This window comes from Eubalaena glacialis, chromosome 8 (genome assembly GCF_028564815.1).
Source record: "Eubalaena glacialis isolate mEubGla1 chromosome 8, mEubGla1.1.hap2.+ XY, whole genome shotgun sequence".
NCBI classification, from domain to species: Eukaryota; Metazoa; Chordata; class Mammalia; order Artiodactyla; family Balaenidae; genus Eubalaena; species Eubalaena glacialis.
In genome coordinates this window covers 88,379,845-88,404,382 of record NC_083723.1, presented here as the reverse complement: position 1 = coordinate 88,404,382, position 24,538 = coordinate 88,379,845, and the positions used below count along the sequence as shown (strand labels likewise).

The window sequence follows — 24,538 nt, the reverse complement described above, 5'->3', positions numbered from 1 at the left end:
CTACAGAAGCTGTAACCAAGTTTGCATCTAAAGCCATTTCAGGGGCTTTTATTTGAGGGCATTCTTTCAAGCAAGGAAGATTGCCCATTCACTAAGGAAAGAAATCCTTTCATTCAATATTCTCAAAATTTCTTATCATCTGTATATAACTGCTAGCATCTCACTCACCTTGAAAGAAAGCATAGCACATCAATATAAGCAGCACAAAACCCCTGTGATTATGTTTTCCCTAGGTGAAAAGAAAATCAGAAATCACAGCCACTTCATTACCTACTCTATGTTTCTCCTTTTTTCCCTCCTGATACTTAAAAACAAACAAACAAAAACAAAAAGCAAAAAACTGATTTCATTTGTTACTTCTACTCTCTAAGCTTAGAAACACAATAACACTTTATTGTCAAAACATAATATTTTTAAACCCCTGATAATAGAAAATAACCTGGTGAAGCGATTTCTTCACCTAGTGACGTGTCTCACAGTGAGAAATTCCCCCAGTGGATCAAGGATGAGGTACAGCAGTGGAGAGCCCAAAAAGGAGGTGAGGGGATTCAATGTGAACTCCTTGGGGATATCATCTGTCCTATTCATTCCCTTTTTCCCATAATCTAACACAGTGCCTGACAAATAGTAGAAAGAACACATGTCAGCTTTGTTGCTTTAGTCAAAGAGCTTTACATTCTTCAGTGTTTGACTCTGAAAATGTTGAAAGTGATTAGGTAAATGAAGCCAGAGTTTAAGACAGACAAAGAGAAGTTCATTCTCTGTCGTTGCTCTTAGTGTGAATTTAAGCATGACATTGTTTTTAGCAGCTCTGTTTTTAAGAAGGCAAATAACCAGATTGTAGAAGAGCTGAAATATGCAAATTTTTCACCTGAGCCACTCAAGCAGGTAGCCATATAATTCATTTTTCACCAGCACATACAGGAAGATAAGTGGATTACCAGAAGCAAAACTGCCTCTTCCATCCTGCTATGCCCCGTATACTTAGTGACACAGATTGTGTCTCTCAATCTGTTTATAACCACACAACTATAAATAACATGGTCTCCCTCAGGCGTCCTGTGAACAATAAAAAGAAGTTTCCAAGAATAATAATACTAAAAGTCAATGAACTATATTAATACAGTATAAAAACAAAGTTGTTACCTGGCAATTTGGTGGTACAGTGTAGAGGTTCACTGAAAATTCTTAACCAGAAGAGATTTTTATATTACCTCTGGAAATCTACTTTAGCTTTCTCTGAACCTGGAACTTTTTTTTTTTTTTTGGCTGCGTTGGGTCTTCGTCGCTGCACGCAGGCTTTCTCTAGTTGCAGCGGGTCGGGGCTACTCCTTGTTCTGGTGCGCAGGCTTCTCATTTTGGTGGCTTGTCCCATTGCGGAGCACTGGCTCAAGGCGTGTGGGCTTCAGTAGTTGTGGCATGTGGGCTCAGCAGTTGTGGCTCATGGGCTCTAGAGCACAGGCTCAGTAGTTGTGGCGCACAGGCTTAGTTGCTCTGGGGCATGTGGGATCTTCCCGGACCAGGCCTCGAACCCGTGTCCCCTGAATTGCCAGGCGGATTCTTAACCACTGTGCCCCCAGGGAAGTCTCTGGAACTTTAAATGAATGAAGGCAGTCTTATAGAAATCTTGTGAAAAAAGAGACATAATCTTCCAACTCCAAAGGGGGGAAAAATTAAATGAAACAAAATTTGTGAATAATGACCTACTGATAATTTTGGCTAACTCTATAGTAATCTCAGCCCCAGAGTAGAGATTTACCATGTCTAGAGCAATGTTTTGCAAAATGTGTCCACATCACATGCAAATGCAGATTCCTATATTCCACACAGAATATTTGGCTGTGGGGAGATCTGCATATCTGACAAGGTTCCCAAGTGATTCTTCAATATACTAAAGTTTGAGAACAACTAGTCTAGAGTTTACTGGTTAGTTTCCAGATGGCATTTCAGGATTGCATAGTGAACTCGTGAATTACATGCCCACCTGCCGTGCATAAATGCAAACTCATTCAAGGAGAATTATCTACATAGGTGCTTGTCTTCATTAGGTTACTTTTATTTTAAAATGACATCAACTCTCTGTTACTCAGTTCATTGTCAAAGTATTTGAACATGTCTTTAAGAAACCACTTAAAAATTCTGTACTTCTGAATCATGCCAAAGAATATAACATTTTATTTTCTGTTATGCTATTCATATAAAAAGTTCAATTATGGAATTTTGGTAGATGTTCAAATTATCTCTTCCCATTTATATTCCAAATTATCCTTGAGTCAAACCAGACTACTAGGCCATAGGTCTCTGATAGGGCAACAGAACTACTTCTACAAAACCACACTTGGATTGCTGTGTAGCATGTTATCAGCAAGCTTCTTCTGAAATATATATTGGGAAGATATGGTTGAGGACTTTGTTCAGTACATCCCTGTATATATCCATTATGAAGACCCACGGTTTGCCTACCAAGGAAAACAATAGCTCTGCCTTAACCATAAATTATCTGGTATCTCTCTTTGCTTTGGCTGCTTAGACTAGTAAGTATGAAGTATTTAATATCACAAATTTTATGATAAACCATAATTTTAGCTGATGTCATTTCCCTTTCTTAATTTCTTTTGGGCCTGTTTTCTTCACCTACTTTAATCTTTATCTTGCTTGTCATGCTTTTTGTCTGAGGCTTCTTGAATCATTTTTGGAATAATGGAGGTCATAAATAAACCTTTATTATACTAAATGATCAGAGTTGCATAGTCATAACTATTCAAAATCACACTGGATATAACTCCTATTGTACAAATTTTATCTTTCAACCCTCTATGTAAAATCTCTACTATACAAATTCAATATTTAACATTACACTTATAATAAGAAAAAATTTTTCTAATCAATAGGACTTGACTGAGAATGGCCTGGGCAATCATGGGATATAGTGAATTATCCATTATAGGAAGTAATCAAGCAAAAGCTAAGTGACTATTTAGCAAGAATACTGTAGAAGGGTTTTGATATCAGGTAACACATTGGATATCTTGAGTCTCTTCCACCTCTGAAATCCTGAAATCTATTACTTAAAAAAAGTACATAGTTAATATTATCAGAAAAAAAATAAAGTCAGTAAAAGAATTAAAAGAAACATGCATTTCTCAGTCAGGAGTATGTAGAAGAATACAGAGCCAGGAAAAAATTACATTTTTAGGAATAGACTGAATAGAAACTTTCCATATTGTATCTTTTTTGTCAACGTTAGCAGGCATGCACTGCTTGTCTGGGTCTCCAGTTTCTAACTCAAATTGTATGAATAACCAAGCTACATTGAAGCCTGAGAGTGATTTAGAGACTTAACTTAAGCATTTGCTTCATATTTCTTCTGATAAAACTGTTTCTAAATGTGTAATCTTTTGTGCCAGGAAATCAATGGACTTAAAAAATTGCCAACTCTGCCAATAACCAGTAATATGAATGTAACCCTTCTGCACTGAGGGCGTGAAGAAATTAAATGATCAAACACATTCTGCTAAATCCAGCCCTGAGAGAAGATTGTTCCTCTGCAGTGAGGTTCTTCTGAAATGAGACATGGAAACAGCAATGAAGGAAAAAGCATCTGAGTAATCGTACAAAGTCTTCCAAGTGGCACTCAGCCCAGAAGACACTTTTGTTCTGTCCAACGGCACAAAAATCTGTGGAGACCCATCTGACCCCAGCATTTCAGGGCATGATGGGGCTCTCTCCACGAGAGAGCACTTCTTCTGAAAAGCCAAGGTTCGTGTGCATTGGTGATAACTATTAGAAATAAAAATGATCCAAGATATGTTGTTGTTGGATTCTAAAACAGAATTGTAATTATATTATCTTGTAATATAAAATCTAAAGAAAGAAATATTGCAAATACAGGGATTAAGAACTTTATGCCATTTCTATACTAATTCTGATACCGAATAGGACCAGACCAGATGTGGCACAGAGAGAGATAATTACAGTTTTTAATTTTTTTGAGTCTCTCTTTGTGATCTAGAGTAGTGGCCAGCAAACTATAGTCTGTGAGCCATAGATGCTCTGCCACCTGTTTTTGCAAAAAGAAAAAAAAAGTTTTATTGGAACTCAGCCACACCATCCTTTACATCCCGTCCATGGCTGCTTTCACAATGCAGCAGCCTGAGTAGTTGCCACAGAGATGATGTAGCTCGTAAAGCCTAAAATATTTTCTATCCAACCCATCACAGAAAAAGTTTGATGACACCTGATCTAAAGTGTGGTCAAGGTTTTATGCATGTGCTTCCTTTTGAACACGTTTTTAATAATTCTTTCCGAGAAGTATTTGCAGGAGGAAAGACTCCTTGCTTTTTGTATCCCTGGCAATACCTTAATTTACCCCGCTTCTTTGAATGATAGTTTTCAATGTTAAATAGCATTTCCTCATCTTTTTTAAACAGCATTTTTAAATAGCATTTCCTCATCTTCCAGTATTTAGCATTGCTGATGAGAAGTCGACTATGATTATAGTTGCTGTGTAAATAACTTGTTTTTTCCTCCCTACTTGCACTTAAAATTTCATTTTTATCCTTGATATTTTCTAGTTCGAGGATAATATTTTGGTGTGGTTTTATTATTATCTATCACAATGCACAATGAGTGTGTGTTTTCATTTCTAGTTTATGGAAATATCTTTCTTTGGAGCACTGATATATCTTTTTAAATTTAATTTTCAATGCTTAATCTATTATTCCATGTTTTTGTTGCAAAAAAAAATGGAGAGATTCAAACCATAAACTTCACTCTGCCATTTTGAAAAGATGGAAGAGTGAACATTGAAATTAGAGAGATAATCAGACTGATGAAAGTAGAGGGTCTACAGTTATGACCCAGAAATTTCACTACTAGATTTATACAACAGAAATGCCAAAATATATTTACCAAAAGACATGCACTGAAACATTCATAGACATACTACTTACAATAGCTCCAAACTAGAAGCTATCTAAATACCCATCAACAGTAAAATAGATAAGTAAATCATGGCAGTGTCACACAGTGGGACATTATTTAGTAATGAGAATGAACAATCTACACCTAGTCATAATAACATGAATAAACTTCACAAGTAAAATGGCAAGAGAAAGAAGACAGATGAATAAAGCACTTTCTATAGAATTCCACTTAGATCAGTACTAGAATAAACCTATGGGGTTAGAAGTCAGGACAGCAATTACCCTTGTTAGAGGATTAGTGAATGGAAGGGATACTGGCCTTCAGGGATGCTGACAATGTTTCTTGTTCCAGGCACTGATTTCAGAGCTGTGTTTACTTTGAGAAAATTCATCAAGTTGTACACCTATATGATATGTTATAAAATATTTTATACTACAATGAAAACTTTTTAAAAAATATATGATAGAGCTTCACCAGTTTAGTGGTTTTTCAAACTCCACTCGTAAACCCTAAAGATCCATGGACCTCAGGGAAAGTTCTTGCTTTCAATTAACTGTACGTTTGGTTTGGTTTGGTTTTATTTATTTTTTATTTTTTGGCCACTCCTCGCAGCTTGCGGGATCTTAGTTCCCCAACCAGGGATTGAACCCGGGCCACAGCAGTGCAAGGGCCAAGTACTAACCACTGGACTGCAAGGAATTCCCTGGTTTGGTTTTACTATCTCAAAAGGACACCATTTTCCACACTCACAGCTATAGAGTAGGAAGAATTTTATCTCCAGGAGAGCAATCAATTATTATATATAACTATAAAATTATTTTTAACTCCCTTAATCAATAGAATAGACCTGCAAAGAGACTGTAAAATTACATCCACAGAGAACTTCAAAAATTGAATAAAACTTGAAGTACCTGACAAATTCTTTTCTTCATATCCAGAATTCTAGCCCTTGATTCTGAGCCTGGTCATAGCTTCCTTCCATAGGTTTTAACTAGCCTTATAACTAGGCCCTGGTAGAGAAGTAGAAGGAATCTCATGATATTGCTTTATCAGTCCAATGCCACCAATCCACTGATTAGAGTTCACTGATAACTGGGTCCCTACCTCATTCACAATTACCCTGCTTGGTTTCCTAGCTTTTTTATAGCAAAGTCAATGTCTGTATGTTAGAATTTCTGTCAGTCACCTGTTCCAGCAGATGGCTAGGATCTTGGATTCTGACTGACATTGCTAAGAGTAATGTTGCATTAATCATTCTTCTCACTGATGTGTCTTTTGGTTTTCTAAATCCATTATAGCCTCAGAGACAGAAGTTCCTATTGAATCACTGAATTTGGTCTACATACGCTCAAATTGCATCCAACTTTGTCCAATATTCTTAAGCATTCTATTACTGTGCCTGTTTTTCCTACAAGCCTATCTTTAAAAAAGCAAACAAACCATTACAGGAATTGTTATCTCCCCAAGAACTGCCAACCAGTTCTCTTAAGGCTGGGATGTACTATATTATCAGAACCCAAGTGAACATACTCAATGATATACCCTAAGCATATGGAATCCTTATGTATTATAATCCAAAGTCCAAGAAAGATGTAAAAGCACTATCCATAAACCAGGGATCACCCAAGAAAACAAAACCTTGTATCAGCCAATCTCAGCCTTCCTTAACCAAGAACATTCTGAAGTCTATTGGCTGAATCTTTCTCCTCAAATCTTTGATTCCAAGCCAAGAATCATCTGATTTAATGTGAGTTCAGTTTCTTCTTCATGTCTGGGTTCAAACTGTCTTTTATATTTAGGCTATAGTTGGTCTCTAGAACATACAGTCACTGGCCATCTATTCCTCATCAAACTCCATATCTGCTTGACATTAGAAGTCTGACAAATTTTCAATCCTAGTCTGATTTGAGCCCTGGTTTACATAAGAGCCATCGGTTTTGAAAGGTCTCATTCAGGGTAAGAAGTCATAATCACTGCAGACATTCTCATGATCACTGTAGACATAAGTAATTGATTATGACACTCTCACAGAACTTGAATACGGCTTCACGATACAACCCCACAGAGCAATTCAAGTAGCCGCTACTAATTGATTGGAGTTTTTAATGAGAGATAAAATGTTTTGAAAGTCAATCTTAAACTCTATACAAGTTTCAGTTTAATTAACTGTAGCCTACTTTAACTCAAAAACACAGGGAAAAGTTTGGCTTATACAGAAATCAGTAAATTAATAAGATATATAGATAGACAGATTTTCCTTTTTTCTCTCTAACCTTCCACATTTCTAATTCCTCACATGACCCTAGTTCTTATCACATATACATCCTTTAACATCTATTTTACTGATTTATTAAGCTTCCATAGTTTATGATTTGCTTTCTTGACTGTTTGGCCTCCTGTTGCATTTGGTGGGACCATGAGGGTATTAGTATTCTAGGAGATAGGAGTTGAAGCCTACCTGGTCAGTTATCTTCTGAAGACATTTGGCTATACTGGCATCTGACAACATATCATTAGTGATCCATTCCATCTGGTATTTTTTTTTTAATCATTATACTTCCTACATTTTTTGGTAACTTTCTGGCTCACTGCTATCTGCTCTCTCTATCCACTGATTTCTGCTAATACAATATTTAAAAAATGAAAACAACTATGCCTATTGACAGAAATAAACTTAATAGAAGAAACAATATCCACACAAGTCCACACCTCCCTACTTATTTTTCAAATTAATAAACAATTACTCATGTCCTTTCATCTTCACTTCTCTTTTACAAGGCCACTTAATAAAATGTACTGTAATATCATTTCTCATTTTTTATATTCCATGAACTTAATTATTAATACTTTACTAGCCATAAATATTTTACTTGCACTATTTTCCTTCTCAACAAAATTCCTTTCCCACCACTGGTTTAGGTATTCAGCAGATAGTTCCTGAATTAAGTAATTGCCTGAGGGTAATTCCAAATTTTATCATAGAAAAAATAATTCTCTTAGATTAAAAAATTAAAAAAAAAAAAAAGCTTGTGATGGATATTAGAGTGGAACTCTGTTCTAAAAACCAAAACATAAAACAAAACAGGATACCAGCAGGAAACTCATTCTTTGAATATACTAATCTCTACCTGTGATTTTACACTCTCCTTTGGTATTTTATACTCTCCCTTCTGGGACCCAGTAAAGGTGACAGTGAGGAAGCAGTACATAATAGAAGTACATAATGTACATAATAGCAGTACATAATGAAGGAAGAGCTTCCTTCATTTTCCTCTCATCACCTAACAGGCTTAAATGGGTCAGAAGGAAATAAAGATCCTCCATAAAAGCTGGCAGTGAACACAAGCACCATTCAAGCACTGCAGTGTCCAGAAACTATCTCCAACAAGGTAGAATGGGTTCTGGAAGGCACTTTAGCTTCTCCCACCTACAAACTAGTACTCTGAAATACAAATTAAAACTAAGAAGTCTTAACTTCCAATATAGAGCCTGTCACTCAAAGACACTGCTGATAGCCTTTAGGAGGCTGAACTAATCTCAGGCTAAGATAGAAGAATGAATTTCTAAGTAACTTGTAAAGTAAAACGCGAAACATAACTTTAAGGGACCCAGAATGATGTCCTTTATTAATTTGCCATATGGACTCAGAATGTCATGAAATTCTGCAGTACGGTTCTCCAGAATGAGCTTTGTCATTGCAGGCCCAGAATAATTTTCAGTGCAAAGCCACTGATAAAACTAAAGTATGTATTTCTTAAAGTTTTGGGCATCACAGATAGGCTTTCCAATTATCTTTTAGTTTCAAATACATTGGTAAATTTCCCTGTAGCTCATCTGAGTCTAATCATATAATTATGTTCCATTTAATTAAAAATGAGTAGCTAAAAATGTTTGGATTAAAAAAAACAGTAAGCCTCAGATGGCGAACGTTTTCTCAAATATTCCAAACAAGACTTCCGATGTTATTATTCTCTGGATCATAGACCTTGGACCAAAGATTATACAAAATGTTGAGGTAAAGTAACAAGATGCAAAGAGAAATTGAGTGTAACTTATTAAGTACAGCTTAGTGGTTAGAAACATAAAATTTAGTGTTCAATTTTCAGCCTTAACAACAAACTAAATAGCATTTCTAAGATTCGGTATTTGCAAAATGTAAATAATAATGGTACCTACCTCTGTTGGGTACTAGGTCTCCATTCCAACATCCTTCTAGTGGGCCTTCCTCCTCTGTAGATACTGAAATATGAAAACATATTCTGGAATTGGGAGGGGTTTTTTTAGCCTTGTTGCCCAATACAGCATTGAACAGACATAGTGAGAGAGGGTGTATTTATTCTCAATCTTAGGGCGAAAGTATTCATTATTTCATCAGTCAGTATAATGTTAACTCTAGGTTTGTTGCAAATACCCTTTGTCATAGTAAGAAAATTTTTTTCTACTCCTAATTTTCTAGGATATTTTATCATAAAGGGATATTGACTTTTGTCAAAAGCATTGTCTGAATTTTATTAAGATGACAGTTTATCTGCTTTTTTCTATTAATATAAAAAATAAAATTGTTTTTGGATTTGTTTTAATTTACATAGAGCAAAAGTCACATTTTTTGGTGTAAAGTTCAGTAAGTTTTTACATGTGCATGTATTCTCATAACTACAACCAGAGTAGGATACAGAAATATTCCTATACCCCAAAGAATTATCTCATTCATTTCATTTGTATTCACAACATATTCTCAATCAAACTCCTGGAAACCACTCATCTGTTCTGTCCTCCTATATTATCGCCTTTTCCAAAATGCCAAATGAATGAAATTATGCGGTATATAACATTTTAATACTGGGTTCCTTAATTTAGCATAATGAATTCGTGATTCATCCATGCTGTTGTACATAGCAATAGTTTCTTTTTTAATTATTTAGTATTCTATTACATTGACTTAGTTTTGAATAATAAATTAACCTTAATTTCTTGAGATAAAACTGAATTTGTCATAGTATAAATTTGTTATCTTTTGTTATATATTGCTAGATTGATTTGATATTCTTAGTTAACAAATGTTGTGTCTTTGTTTATAAGGTATATTGCTCTCTAAATTTCCTTTCTTATAATGGCATTGTTAAGTTTGATATCACTAATATCTTTTCTAAATTTTATTTTATTTATTTATTTATTTTTGGCTGCATTGGGTCTTCCTTGCTGCACGTGAGCTTTCTCTAGTTGCAGCAAGTGGGAGCTACTCTTCGTTGTGGTGCACAGGCTTCTTACTGCAGTGGCTTCTCTTGTTGCGGAGCACAGGCTCTAGATGTGCGGGCTTCAGTAGTTGTGGCACACAGGCTCAGTAGTTGTGGCTCGCGGGCTCTAGAGCGCAGGCTCAGGAGTTGTGGCGCACGGGCTTAGTTGCTCCGCGGCCTGTGGGATCTTCCCGGACCAGGGCTAGAACCCGTGCCCCCTGCATTGGCAGGCAAATTCTTAACCACTGTGCCACCAGGGAAGCCATGATATCACTAATATCTTGCATACATAAAAAAATTGGAGAAATCTTTCCTTCCTTTATTTTCTGAAAGAACATGTGCAATACTGTTGTTGTCTCTTCATTAAATGTTTGTTAGAGTATACCGGTGAAGCCAAAATAATTTGTCTGAAATCCTTAAGCTACAAAATTACTATTATTGATATATGGCTATCCAAGATTTTTTACTTCTTCTTGATTAGTTTTAGTATATGTGATTTTTCAAAGATTTGTTTATTTCATACAAGGTGTCAAATCTATAGTCATTTATCATTCTTCTTTATTATCTTTTTCATATCTATACAATCTACAGTGATATCCCTCTTTCATTTCTAATATTGGTAATTTATTTTGTCTTTATTTTTTGATCAGTCTTCTTAAAGATTATCAATTTTTTTAATCTTTTCGAAGAACCAATTTTGACTACTTTAATTTTACCTTTTGTCTGTTAATTTTCTATCTATGGATATTCTCTTATTTTTTCTTTTCCTTATTTTATGTTTTTTTAAGGCCATAGTTTGCTTAGAACATTGATTTTAATTTTTTCCCTCTATTAAAATATTTAAAGCTATAAATTTCCTATATAGTATCCTGTAGCCACATCTCATAGATGTTGATCTATTGCATTTTAATTATCATTCAGTTCCCAATATTTCCTATCTTCTCTTTTGATATTGACATTAAACTATGGGTTTTTTAGAACCATGTTATTTTATTCCCCTCAAACATTAGGGGATTTGTACATATTTTACTTATCATTTTCTAATTTAATTATATTGTGGTAAGCCAACATTTCCTGTATGATTTCAATCCTTTTAAATTAATGAGATTTATTTAATATGGCCCATAAGGAGTATTTGCCTGCATTGATGAACATTCCTTGTTCTGTTGTTGAGTCTAGCTTTCTCTAAATATCAAGTTGGCTGACAGAGTTGTTCAGATATTTTATGCTTACTGATTTTTTGTCTGTTTGTTCTATCAACTACTGAAAGAGGGGTATTAAAATTTCCAAACATTATTATAATCTGTCTATTTCTTCTCCCTTTGATTCTGCCTTTTTGCTTCATGTATTTTGAAGCCCTTTTATTAAGTACTTTGACATTCTGCTTTTCTGATAAGACGATCCTTTTATTATTATGAAGTATTTGTTTATCCTTAACAATACTCTTTGGATTGAAGTCTACCTTGTCTGATATTAATATATATACATCAGCTTTCTTATGTTTACTCTTAGCATGAGGTATAATTTGTCATCCTACTACTTTTAGCTTACCTTGTCCTTATATTTAATGTTCATCTCCTGTAGACAACATATAGCTTGACTATGCTTTTATTATCCACCCTGGTAATCTCTGCCTCCTAACTGCAGTGTTTTCTTAAAAAAATTTAAATTGAAAATAAGCACACACATGCTTGGGTTTTTGTTTAATATTTTGCTATTTGTCTTATATTTATGCCATGAGTGTAGTTCTCTTTCCTTCCTTTCCTTCCCTCTTTAAGGTTATTCAAATTATAGTCAGTATTCCATTTATTTCTTCCACTTGATATTTAAATGTGTAGACATTGATATGTACTGAGATAAGGAAATACAAATATGGAATGGGAAAATGTGAGGACGAACCCTGTGCTGTTGGATTTGAATTAGCAGTATCAGTATGAACTAATGATTGCTTAAAAATATATACTTGCAAACTCTTCCATTGAAGGTCTTAGAAGAAATGTCACCCAAAGCAATTAGTACATATAATACAATGCCCAGATGTTGTTTTTTTTTAATTAATTAATTTACTATTTATTTTTGGTTGCATTGGGTCTTCGTTGCTGTGCGCAGGCTTTCTCTAGTTGCAGCGAGCAGAGGCTACTCTTCGTTGTGGTGCGTGGGCTTCTCATTGCGGTGGCTTCTCTTGTTGTGGACCATGGGCTCTAGATGTGCAGGCTTCAGTAGTTGTGGCACACGGGCTCAGTAGGTGTGGCGCATGGGCTTAGTTGCTCCGCGGCATGTGGGATCTTCCCGGACCAGGGCTCAAACCCCAGTCCCCTACATTGGCAGGCAGGTTCTTAACTACTGTGCCACCAGGGAAGCCCCCAGATGTTGGGGTTTTTTTTTTTTTAATTAATTAATTTATTTATTTATTTTTGGCTGTGTTGGGTCTTCGTTTCTGTGCGAGGGCTTTCTCTAGTTGTGGCAAGCGGGGGCCACTCTTCATCGCGGTGCGCGGGCCTCTCACTATCGTGGCTTCTCTTGTTGCGGAGCACAGGCTCCAGACGTGCAGGCTCAGTAGTTGTGGCTCACGGGCCTAGTTGCTCCGCGGCATGTGGGATCTTCCCAGACCAGGGCTCAAACCCGTGTCCCCTGCATTAGCAGGCAGATTCTCAACCACTGCGCCACCAGGGAAGCCCCAGATGTTGGTTTTTAAATGTCACTTCTAACTAAAAGATATGAGATTTGGGACTGGGAAAGTAAAAGGTGAGCCTGAAATATTTTGTTGCATCAGAAATCAAAGATGTGTTCATATACTAAAAGGGATACATTAAAAGGGTACAGAGATTACCTGAAAGGACTTTCCTGGTGATATTTAGGACAAATTAAAAATTAAAAAATCATAATCATAATGGCTTATAATACACTGACAAAAAAAATGAATCAATACAACCAGAAAGATACTTTTTAAGAAAGACAAGAGGTTATGTGTGAGAGAGAGATCTTCCTTACAAAATAAAAGAAATGGACAAATTCACCATTTTGCAATTAACAATATAATAAATATTTTTTTAAATTTTATGAACGAATATTAAAATCAGAACTAGGAAAGAAACATTCATATTTGGAGACTTCAACACCTATATCTCATAAATTGATAAAAACAAGTAGAAAAAAGTCAGTAAAGAGATAAAAGATCTGAACAACACTGTCAATCAACTTGACTAATTGCAAATTATAGAACACAATAGCAAACAATACACATCTATTTCAAGTGCACAAGGAATATTCACAAAGATACCATATGCTCAACCAGAAGGTAAGTCTTCATTAATTATGAAATGATATTAAATTATCTTCATTTGCAATGATACACCCAAAAAAACCTCAAATATTTGCATATTAAATAATCACTTCTAAATAACATGTGGATCAAAAAACGTATTACAGCAGAAACTAGAAAATATTTTGAACTCAATAATAATTAAAATACAACATATCTAAATTTGTGGAGCACAGAAAAAGTACTGATTAAAGGGAAACATATAACTTTAAATGCTTATATGCTTATATTAAAAAAGAAAGGTGTAAATAGAACTAAGCTCCCATTTTAAGAAAATGAAAAACATGAAACTGAACAAATTAAGCCCAAAAGATGTAGAATGAAGAAATGATAAAGATAAGAACTGAAATAAAATAGAAATAGATATTAAATATTTCCAACTGACAACCCCCTTCAAATTGGCTGGAATTTCTATCTTCTCATTCATTCATTTGTTCACACAACCTACATTTATTTTGCAACACTCTGACCTTGGCACTGAGTGAGATGCTTTGGAAAAGCAGTGATTACAGTTCCTTCCCTCATTGTACATAGGAAAATAATTATTCAAATAATTAAATCTTTGCTTTTGATCAATTCTATATGAGAACATCAGGATGCAGTGAGATTGTAAAAGGAGGACTGAAGCATCTCTGAAAGATTACAGATTATATAGAAAAAAACAGAGCACACACGTAACCCAAAATGCTCAGTTGAATTCATCTAGTACTGCTCAAAGGTTATAGAATTTTAGCTGGAGTGACGTGATCACACAGAGCAAGAAGAACTACAACAGAGTTTCTTGAGACTTGCTCCATTTCTTGCTCCCTCCACTGAAGTCCTTAGTGGTGGTGGGTGATAGTCATTATTGCTGGACATGAATATTCTGGTCCTGTTTCTTTGAGGCACGTGGTAAGATTGTAATTCTGGGGAAAATGTAAGTGTGTAATTCACTATGTGCTCTTCCCCCTACCATGATGGTTATGGAAATTAAGATGAAGCCTCTGTCAGCCTTAGCCCCTAACAGAGAGGATGTAAGACTGAGCTAACTCACAGGGGACATGTGGCATAAGCAAGAAATAAATCTTTGTTGTCAATGAGATAATGGGAATGTATGGTAGTGCAACATAACCTAGCCTATCCTGACTATTACACATTTACATCAGCAAACTACATTAACCTGCCAGAGAAAATGGACATTCAGCTGTTAAGTGACACTGCACCATTTCTCTGCCTCAAATTATCCAGAATTCCTTAAAGCACACTTCTACACAGATTCTTAATCTGCTCTGTTCTGGTCAGGGACAATGGCAAAGGAGGCCATTAAAGCTCCCCTAAGAAACTGAATACCATTCTAATGTGTTAGGAAATTCACTTATTTTACCATGAAAAGAACAATTTCCCTTTATACCTATGCACAATCCCCTATATAGTAAAAGTTTAATAAATAACTGTTAGTGGTTTTTTTTTTAAGAAATAGTTATGCCCTGTACTGTTAGTGTTTTATTAGATCATCTCTGTTAGCTCATAGGAAGTAATTAAGGTGAAGCATAACGATAAGTTAAGAATGTGACATAACATTTTTTTCAAAGAGCCAAAAATATAAGTAACAGAATACTAAACAGTGGTCAATGGGCTTAAGTAATTAACCACATCAGTAATTAAATAGGCTTAGTGAGGTGAAACTAATGACTAAATTTCAGGATCTATTATATCAAAATGGAGGATAATTCTTGCTTATGTGGTGTTACTCTGGTATCACTGAAATAATTTAACTCTCTAATGACCTTTTCATTTAGGTTTGATTAATTCTATATCATGGCATTAGCTCATGCAGTGAGCCTTACTGTCACGGTAGATTTTATAATTACCTAGCAGAATCAAGGCCTGTAAACACTCAGAATTGCAATAGAAAATGTCATCACCTGGAAGTGCTTTGGCATTGGGAGACAGATATAGGGCAAAATTATCTATTATCCATACCTCAATCTAATACTGAGGTATCAGAGGGTATTAAAATGTACTTACATTCTCCAATAACTTTAAATTATCCAAGGTTATAAGTAACAATACTCTAACGCAAACAACTTGATCGCTTTTCAAAAAAATAATTTGTTTTTCTTTCTTTTCACTTATGCATTGGTTTTAGCTTTTGGCTGCTTCTCCAGAATCCTCTGGTCACACACTACCCTCAGGGATGCTCTAGGCTGATAAAAACGTGGGCATACAGAGCTGCCAAACACCTTAAGAAACCATCAATCTATTACTGTAAAAAATTAACAGTGCTTAAGTTTACAAAATAGATGTTGCAGACTTGCAAAGAAGCCCAGAACAGGAAAATATCTAGAAATTTATAACAGAAAGTATTTCCAAAAGAAAATGAAGTGCATATTCTGTTTTTCAGGTAGTATATGGAGAAGTTCATTTTCAAGGAGCCTGAGTCAGACTCGAAATAGTAAAGCTCTGCAAGCAAAATGCTATCTTAAATGTCTAGCTCTTAAGTAAATAATTAGGTAATGTTTTAGCACCTTAAGTTCACAAATTATTTTCACATTTGATCCTCACAACAATTCTTAGGAAGAATGAATAGTGTCATTCTCCTTTCATGGAAGAGGATGCTGAGGCCAGAAGGTAGCACAAGTGACTTAACTGAGGTCTTTAACTAGTAAATGTCAGTGTCAGAGTGGTGTCAGTACAAAAGCCCAGGCCCTGGCCAGAATATACCTGAGACCCCAACCCAACTATATTCTCTGACAGCTATGTGACATTGGTACTTTTTCCAAACTCTTCTGGGCCTAATTTTCCATAGTTACAAATATGGATAATACCTACTTCAAGGAATTGTTCCAGAATTAAATAAGGGAATAGGAGAAAATTTTAATAATTATCAGTAGTATGCTGACAAATATTAAACAACAGGCTCTCTGAAGAAAAAAGTACGTATATAAGTTTATTATAAATGTTATTGACATGAATGTGTAGCACACAATTAGCAATTAATGGTAAAATACACAATACTTATTATTGCAAATTCTACATAACCAATTGGTTCTAACAATGCTTCCACTGATATTTTCCAAAGTCTTGTAGTGATAGACAAATTATGGCTTCAATTCAACCAGGATTTGGCAAAAAGAGTCAGATCCCAATCTGCCATCTCTTTTCCCAATAAATGCCTCATCATTAAATCTGATATGCGACATCAAAGCTGGTTGATATTTTTGTTTACTATAACAAGTTAGGAGGAAAGTGAAACAACTAAGATGTGTGTTAGAATCTTATTTGCTCATGAATGACGTGCATCCCATCTTTGCTGAATCAGATAATAGTTTTCAAATGATAAATGAATATTTCCTTAATTTTATATTTTTCATAATGTAACTGCATGACACACTTTCCATTTTAATTTGCATCATTAACATTTCTCAAGATTAGACAATCAACAAAACAATAAATCAATACCTGATTTGTAGCATTTGCCAGCCATGGGTAATTTGAGCCGCCAATATGATGTCACTGAATACAGAGCTGAAAAGGGATGTGTAGTAGTGCACTGTTATACAGGATTTCCACCACAGATACAATAGGTATGGATAACCTCGAGAACATAAATAATAGTAAAATGAAAAATAATTTGGAAGTGATTGAGCTTTGAGTGTTTATTAATTTTGCTTTTAATATTTTAGTTAAGTGAAGGTTTATACAATTTAATTTTTAATAATGGATGTTTCTAATAACTGCTTTGAAAAATTCTTGAAAATTTAACAATGAGCTCTTTCAGGTGAGCCAGTACTAGCTGGCTACAGCACAACACTGGAACCCACTGCATATTATGCTCAGGGAATATATATTTTCTTCCCTTTTTTTTTCTTTTGTCTTGTTAGCTTTCTACCCATTCTCCTTTTATCAATCAAAGATGCCATCCAGCTCAATTCAGCATTTCCACCCTTGGCATCTAGGAGCTTTGGGGAGGTGCCGCGATAGCTGCTCTTAATTAAGTCAACTTCAAAAAACTTCCAAACATGCCTCATTTTCCTTATCAGTCATTTTGCAGCTAACATACAAATTTAGCTGAAAATTTTCTGAATATATTTTTATAATCTGCCTGTTTTGAGGAGAATAACAAAAACCATCAGGAAAAAAAGGTTACTTTTTAAGTTATTATTCTAAAGCACTATTTTGTTCTCTTTAGAGCCAAAGTGTAGGAAGCAGCAACATCTATTAGTATCCTTTCTCCATCCAGGATGCTGACTCAAATCTAAGGGATGCTCTATCCTAGGAATCCAGCGCTGACCAAGCCAGCAAGAATCATGGGCAGAGAAGTCTAAGTGTTAACAGAGGCTCAAAGCTCCCTCAAGACACTGCATCCTCTGCGTAGCAAGGTTTCATCTAGATAAGAGACTACCAAGTAATTTTCTGGCCCTTGTTGTTATTCCTCCCTCCCCGCGCGTATTCTTCCCCAGAGGTTGATAGAACCTCACTTAGTTCCTGCTACCTGATGCCATAGAGTCTTACTGGGCTGTGCGATGCAGAATGTGATGTTTATTCGTCCTGATCATCCTGACGACCCTACACTCTGTGGAAAAAAGCCCAGAGTGAAGATGGGACTATATTTGTGCACTAATCACATTACAATTCTGATGGGATAAACGTGTGCCTAGTATTACTTTTCTTTTTTTTCCCTTTCTTTCTCCTCTAAGGTTTTTTGGGTTACTTGGGGGTTTTTTGGCTTACTTTGTATTTTGTGTAAAATGTTATACAAGCATCTTCCTCTCTCATCCTCTACAAAGTCCTTTTCTTGTTTCCTTTATCTCTAAATCAATAGCATTCAAGTATTTGTTCAGGAGCTGCATGTTTCACAATCCCACCATAAAAAGAAGCTTCTCCCAGACTCAGGAAAATGAGATGAAGCACAGCTTCTTCATTTCATCAACACTCATTTACAATGGCTACTGATGCAGATTTTAGGGGAGACTAAAAAATAATTTGATACAAACTGCCCACCCGTCTTCATGGGGTTATTTGTTAGATTCAGTCTGTATCGTAAAATAACCTCTTTACTAGGTGCCAGTGTCGGCTCTTCTGCTTACAAGTTTCATGACCTTATACTTGTCACAACCTCTAGTGTCATCTGGAAAATGGATATAAATAATACATCCCTAGTTAGCTAATGAAATGATTGGGAGGACCAATTTTAAAACGTGTGGTGAAATGTTTTGTAAATGAAAAGACACAATGCAAACAAAGCATGATTATTATGGCTTTATTTATAACTCTTCAGCTCTAACATAATTATATACAGTTTTCCAGAGACAGACACACTGAGGTTTTGATGAGAAACCTTATTATGCGGATAAGATACTAGAATGTATCCAGGAATACTAACATCTTACCATAATCCAGCCACTCATTTTGAGAAGCTCCTGGATGAGAGATGTATGGATAAAGTAAGCAAAGCACGCAAGGCCGCCGTCTTACTATATGGGACTATAGCTGAACACCCCAAAGTGGGCTGGACTTCAGGAGGCAAATTCTTTTTGCCAAGAGTAGAAAATTTGCTTCTGAAATGGACCTGGTATGATTGTGGAGAACTGTACTGACCAGAAGATTCAGTGGACACAATTTGCAGTGACTCATTCTGACCATTGTTTTAGTAATGCTGTCTGGTGGTTCTTAGAACCCGTAACCGTGGTCTCTGAACTTCTGATTTCAATTCAACCCAATCAATTAGAGCAGAAACTGATCAGCAATACAGCACCAACATTTCATCCTATGCACAGTTACCACAAACACCATCTACCAAGTCGTTCATCTAAACCATCATGCTAGAGTGTGTTTTTGAGACATGAAGAACCTGTGTTTAAAAGGCAACTGAAGAAAAATTATTCTGGAATAGGAATGGGAAAGAAACTTTTTCTTCAAAGTAGCTTTTGGGGGAAGAGAAGTTTAAAACTTCCTGTTTAATTTTTTCTTGTTATTATTCTCTATCTCTACGATTGACCCAGCCTATGCCTTTAAAGAGAAAAAGGCCAAAATGAAGAGAGAGGATTTTTGATGTCCAGATCAGCACCAATTTCCTGAGCTATGTGCTGCCTTTCTGTCTGTCTGAGCAGGAGTTCCAGCGGCCTCATCTTTGGAGGTCATAAAACCCGGTAAGGAGACACACGATAAAAGATTTAGGCCTCTCTTATTAACACATAACTGTTAGCAAGTAATGGCAAATTAGGAAACATTAACAATAGATGATACTTAACTATAAATGCCTTGACAAGTGTGAGTTTGAACTTTTTATTCTTAATGTGTTCCAGGGTTTAAAATGCGCTTTTAGAGTTACAATAAAACCTGGGTTTTTTTTTCTTTGTAGTTTCAATATCAGTTCAATTCTCATCTGCAGTCTCATCCTTAGGTCTTTAAAATAAGAGCATTTGGAAAAAAGTAAATCACAGAGGAGGGCAATCTCTATATGCAATAAGCAACAAAGATAAAAACAGATGGGTAATCCTTAAGTGGAAAAGCATCATTGTAAGAAATGCTCAAAGAGGATTTCTTTCACTCATAAATAGGTCATATTCATGGGGATTTGCACCAACATAAGCACTTTAAAAAGACTGTATCTAATCCCTTCTTGGAACTGACATTTAGAATCAAGTCCTCTACTCCCAACTCTTAGGCCTCCAAAGATATAAAAAGTGGCCACATTTTCTACCAACACCTGGAAACTCATTTCTGATTTGTGTATCTGTCTGTTGAGAGAGTAGGTACTTGTGACTGATATAAGCGGAGTAAAGTAGCTCCGCAACCTTGGTCTTTGAACTTCTGATTTCAATTCAATCCAATCAATTAGAGCAGAAACTCATCAGCAATACAGCACCAAAATTTCACCCTATGTAATATTTATAATATATTACAGTGGTATTATATATCTTATTTTCTTTAAAATGTACCCAGAGATATGAAATTTGTATAGGGCCTAGCCCTATATACTATGCAAATAAGAACATAATCATTGACCCCTTGTAGAACACATAGAATACGGTCATCACAGCATGCAGCACATAGTAGTGGTCTATTGGCATTTGTGACTTTATACTCCATGTTGTTAACTTATTGGAAGCACGGATTTTGTTTGATTTGAATTTGTAACATTAAGGCTTATCAGAACTGTTGGCAAGTACTAGATGCCTAATAGATATATGATGACTGAGCGAAAATAAATGTTATTGTAAAGATACGGGGAATATCTTTGGATGTGCAAAATGAGATGTTACCCACAAGAGGATTATTTCGTTAAAAAAATTTAGTAATGGTAGTTGGTAGTGGGGGAGCATGTACCAGATGGAGAATAACTATTATCTTAAAAGATTGTGCGGTAAACAGTGAATGTGTTCCAGTGAGTGGGCATGTGTGAATGTGTACAGTCCACTTAGAACAGATCATCCATTCCTGGCTCCAATAAACTCAGAGTATCAAATCATCTAGGTAAAATGAATTGATAAAAAATTATGACATTAGTTTATTTTGGTACAGAGAAGAACTTGCTTTCAAAATGTAACAAAGTAAAAAGTCAAGAAAGAGGTTTACTTCTCTGAAGTAAAAATGAAACATTTTGAACACCGATCGTTCAGAATATCCATATTAATTAAATGACAGATTAAAGCACTTTAAACTCTTCTCAGAAGTCTGATCTAGCAACCTTGGGAGTTACCTTGTCATTGACAATGCAAACTTTGGGTTGTTTTGGGGGAAAAATAAATAAAGCAAATTAAAAAAAAAAAAAAAGAACCTCTAGTGATCCATGTGTTAGTACATAAGAATTTTTGAGGGGTGAAAGTCCCAGCAGGGGAAACAAGCAGTTCAACATCCGACAAAGAAAGAGGTGACACCTCCCTTCTGCACTGCCTTAAACCCTACAAAGAACTATTCTCTACCCACATTAGAGCACTTATTTGTACATTTCAGCAGCAGTCTCAGTACCTGGGAACAAATGGCAGAACATTTTTTCACTCCTCTGAACAGAACCCAACAATTTTAACAGCAGGAGTTCAAGTGTTTTATCAACAGCATGCTACTATCTACTCTGAAGAAAAATAAAGAAAAGAAAAAAAGGAAGCCCTCAAAAACAAAATCCCTTAAGGAATGTAGTATGAATGTTTAGTGAACTATGTGTTTAGAATAGAAAATTGTCACAGCATGCAAGAAGATGGCAGTCATTCAGAATGGCAGAGAAATTATCTTTGTACCTTTCTGAGCTTCCAAATACGCCCTATACTTTATTCTACCTGTGTGTAAGGTATAAGAATACACTGGAAAACAACTGCTTTATTTGGGTGGCCTAGTCTGAGCCTTGTTGACTTCACCATTGGTCATCATCCAGAAAAATCATAATGACTTATCTCTCAATGTCACCAAGCCATGACAATCTGTGACCCTAGTAAATTGTCACAGATCAATAGATTGACCCTTTGCTCAATGTAAACCCTAATGTCACTGCTGAATTCAGATAGGATTCTTGCCTAAGTTTCTTCACTCCAGAAAAACTCAGAGTGCACATAGCCATCCCAAATTTTACAAAGAGATGGAATGGAATAACAAAATATAAGGAAAAATTGGCGACTTCTGTTCAAGACCCAAGTTAGTGCTCGGTACATAGAAATCTTAAGTATTGCAACAATTGTAAATATTGGGTTGGCCAAAAAGTTCATTTGGGTTTTTCCATAAGATGTCACGGAAAAACCCGAATGACCTTTTTGGCCAATGCAATACTTTAGAATTTCCAGTGAACTTATGATGTTGTGTTAAAATCTGCTTTGGCCTCTCAGTCTTAGTTAATACTTTTATTTCATCATATAAATTGATTTATTATTTTATAAATGTTTATGCCTTCAATAAATGCACCAGAATGCAAATATTAGGAGTTCTAGACAAGACTCATCTCCTCACTTTTAGGAACTCATTGTTTACCTGAAAGCCAAGATCTTGGTACTAAATATATTAAGAAGGTACATGACATATCAAGCAATATGAGAATCATAAGTAGAGAGAACAAAGTCAAGATCTAGATGAATGGTTAAGTAAATAAATGCCATGAATTCATCGTTAGGAAAATGTCATGATCAGGTATAATAAAAAATGGATCTTGAAAGATAATATTTGGATGGATAGAGGTTAAAGAAGAAGGCATTTTCAATGTGGGCCAAATGAAAATGAACCTGGTTTGTATAGGGACATGGAGGTGACAAAGCTGATTACAACTAATGGTATATAAAGATGTTCTTAGAGTTAACATTTGAAAAGTAAATTGGATTTAGATTGCAAAGTGACTTGAATTTCATCTTGAGCTATAAATTTTAGTATTATTAAGTTGCATCCTACCTTGGTCTGAAATGATTTGAGGTAGTTTACAAAGATGCAGCAAAACCAAGAAAAATAACCTAATTTACACTTCAGGAAAAAAATGAGTCAAAATAAAAATTAAGATTTAAATTAGTGAGGTGTACCTAGGAAAGAAGTTAAGTTTTAAGAAGCATGCTATAACAAGTTATACATTTGTTAAAAGCGATAGACAAGATTGTTTTCCCACACAAATAGGGAAAATCAGATGAAAGATTTAGTATTATAAGGCACAAGTAAACCAAATGCTCAGGAAAATCACAACTGATACTGAGACCAAAGACCTCAAAAAGAAGTCAGTGAATAATATGATAAACAAATAACATCCTCAACAACACAGCAGAAAAGCTGACAGAACAATTTTCCAGAAATTCCCCTAACATAGGTCAATGACAGATTCTAAAGCACAGTGGAGTAATGTCTCTGAGGGATGATTCTGCCCAGATATGTTTTACATTGATTGCCTGACTCAACACAAGAATATGAGGTTAAAAGTCATGAGAGACTTTGAAACAGGACACCTACATATTTAAAGGCAGACATCTGCTATAAGACTTCCTCCAGACCCCCTCTTGGTAGACAAAATACAGGACCTTTGGAATAGTTTCATATATCAGCTGGTGGACATTGCCCTTACAATTTCTTTTAACCCTAGCTCTGTAAAAGATACAATTCATTCTCAAGAAAAGTATGTTTCTCTTCCATGAGTTGCCAACCAAGTCTTGGAGAAACATGGGTTTTAATGTAAATGCAGGGTTGCAGAAACCATCCATCAGAACTTGGAAAGTTTTAACCTGGGAAGATAAGCACTGGATTGTCAAGAGCACTATTTGCTTTTAAATTTGTGATGCAGATTTGCATTTACTTCATACCCCATGCATAATTTGAAGGTCTGCCTGTTGGAAATGGCTGTCCTTTCTGAAAAAGGTGCTACTGTAATGGCAATAAGGAAAATAGGTCATGAATTAATAATCTTGCTTGGCGGAAGTTTCATGACACCTGCCAACACTACACACAAAGAAAGCTTTTCTCAGTCCTTCGTTGTCATGCCTGGCGGATTAACTCATATATTTTACAAAAGAAGTGCTCCATACTGTAATCATTTCCATCTTCTGACATCTGCTTCATGCATATCTTTGTCAATCTACGATATGCCACTTGTCAGTTACAAGTGAATCAGGGTGTATAAAAATGCAAAAATACCACTTTACATTAGGGAGGTGTAAAGGGCCTTAGCAGAAATTGACAAAAGTCACCAAATATAAATTGTAACCTTTATTCTAAAGCTGACAACTTAAAATTTCTCACCACAGGGCTTGTTGGACAGTCTAAAAATGAATAAGAAATCTAATTTACCTGAATTGTGATATAAATTTTGTTAATCTTGTGTGGTTTTTTTGAACAGTATAAAATTTTAACTATTAACTATTTTACAGGGATATATGTTACATTTTATTTCTTTCTATTATTTATTTTATATATAAAGGCCTTTATATTGTGACCTAAAAATCATGAAAAGATATAACTCCTTTCAATATGATGAATAATACTCCCTGTTAAATGTGGTTACCTTTTTCAAAAACCATAGAAAATTGAAATAAAATTATTTAGTAAAATTGATAACAATTCTTAAAAATAATAATATGCTATGTTATTTAGGGCAAAGTTATGTAAGGTCCAAAATGGA

The 24,538-nt window shown here is 35.3% G+C and overlaps 1 long non-coding RNA gene across 2 annotated transcripts in view; it reads right to left on the bottom strand.

Moving 5' to 3' along the window:
* LOC133096360 (uncharacterized) overlaps positions 1–24,538 on the bottom strand; it is a 521,763-nt gene that overhangs the window by 268,448 nt on the left and 228,777 nt on the right. The window contains exons 7-8 of one of the 2 annotated variants that reach the window (XR_009701770.1): positions 9,103–9,165; positions 1,407–1,594 (exon numbers count right to left, since the gene is read on the bottom strand). This is a non-coding gene — a long non-coding RNA (uncharacterized LOC133096360). Of the gene's footprint in view, positions 1–1,406; positions 1,595–9,102; positions 9,166–24,538 lie in introns of those variants that run through there. The other variant, XR_009701769.1, reaches the window with a different exon arrangement.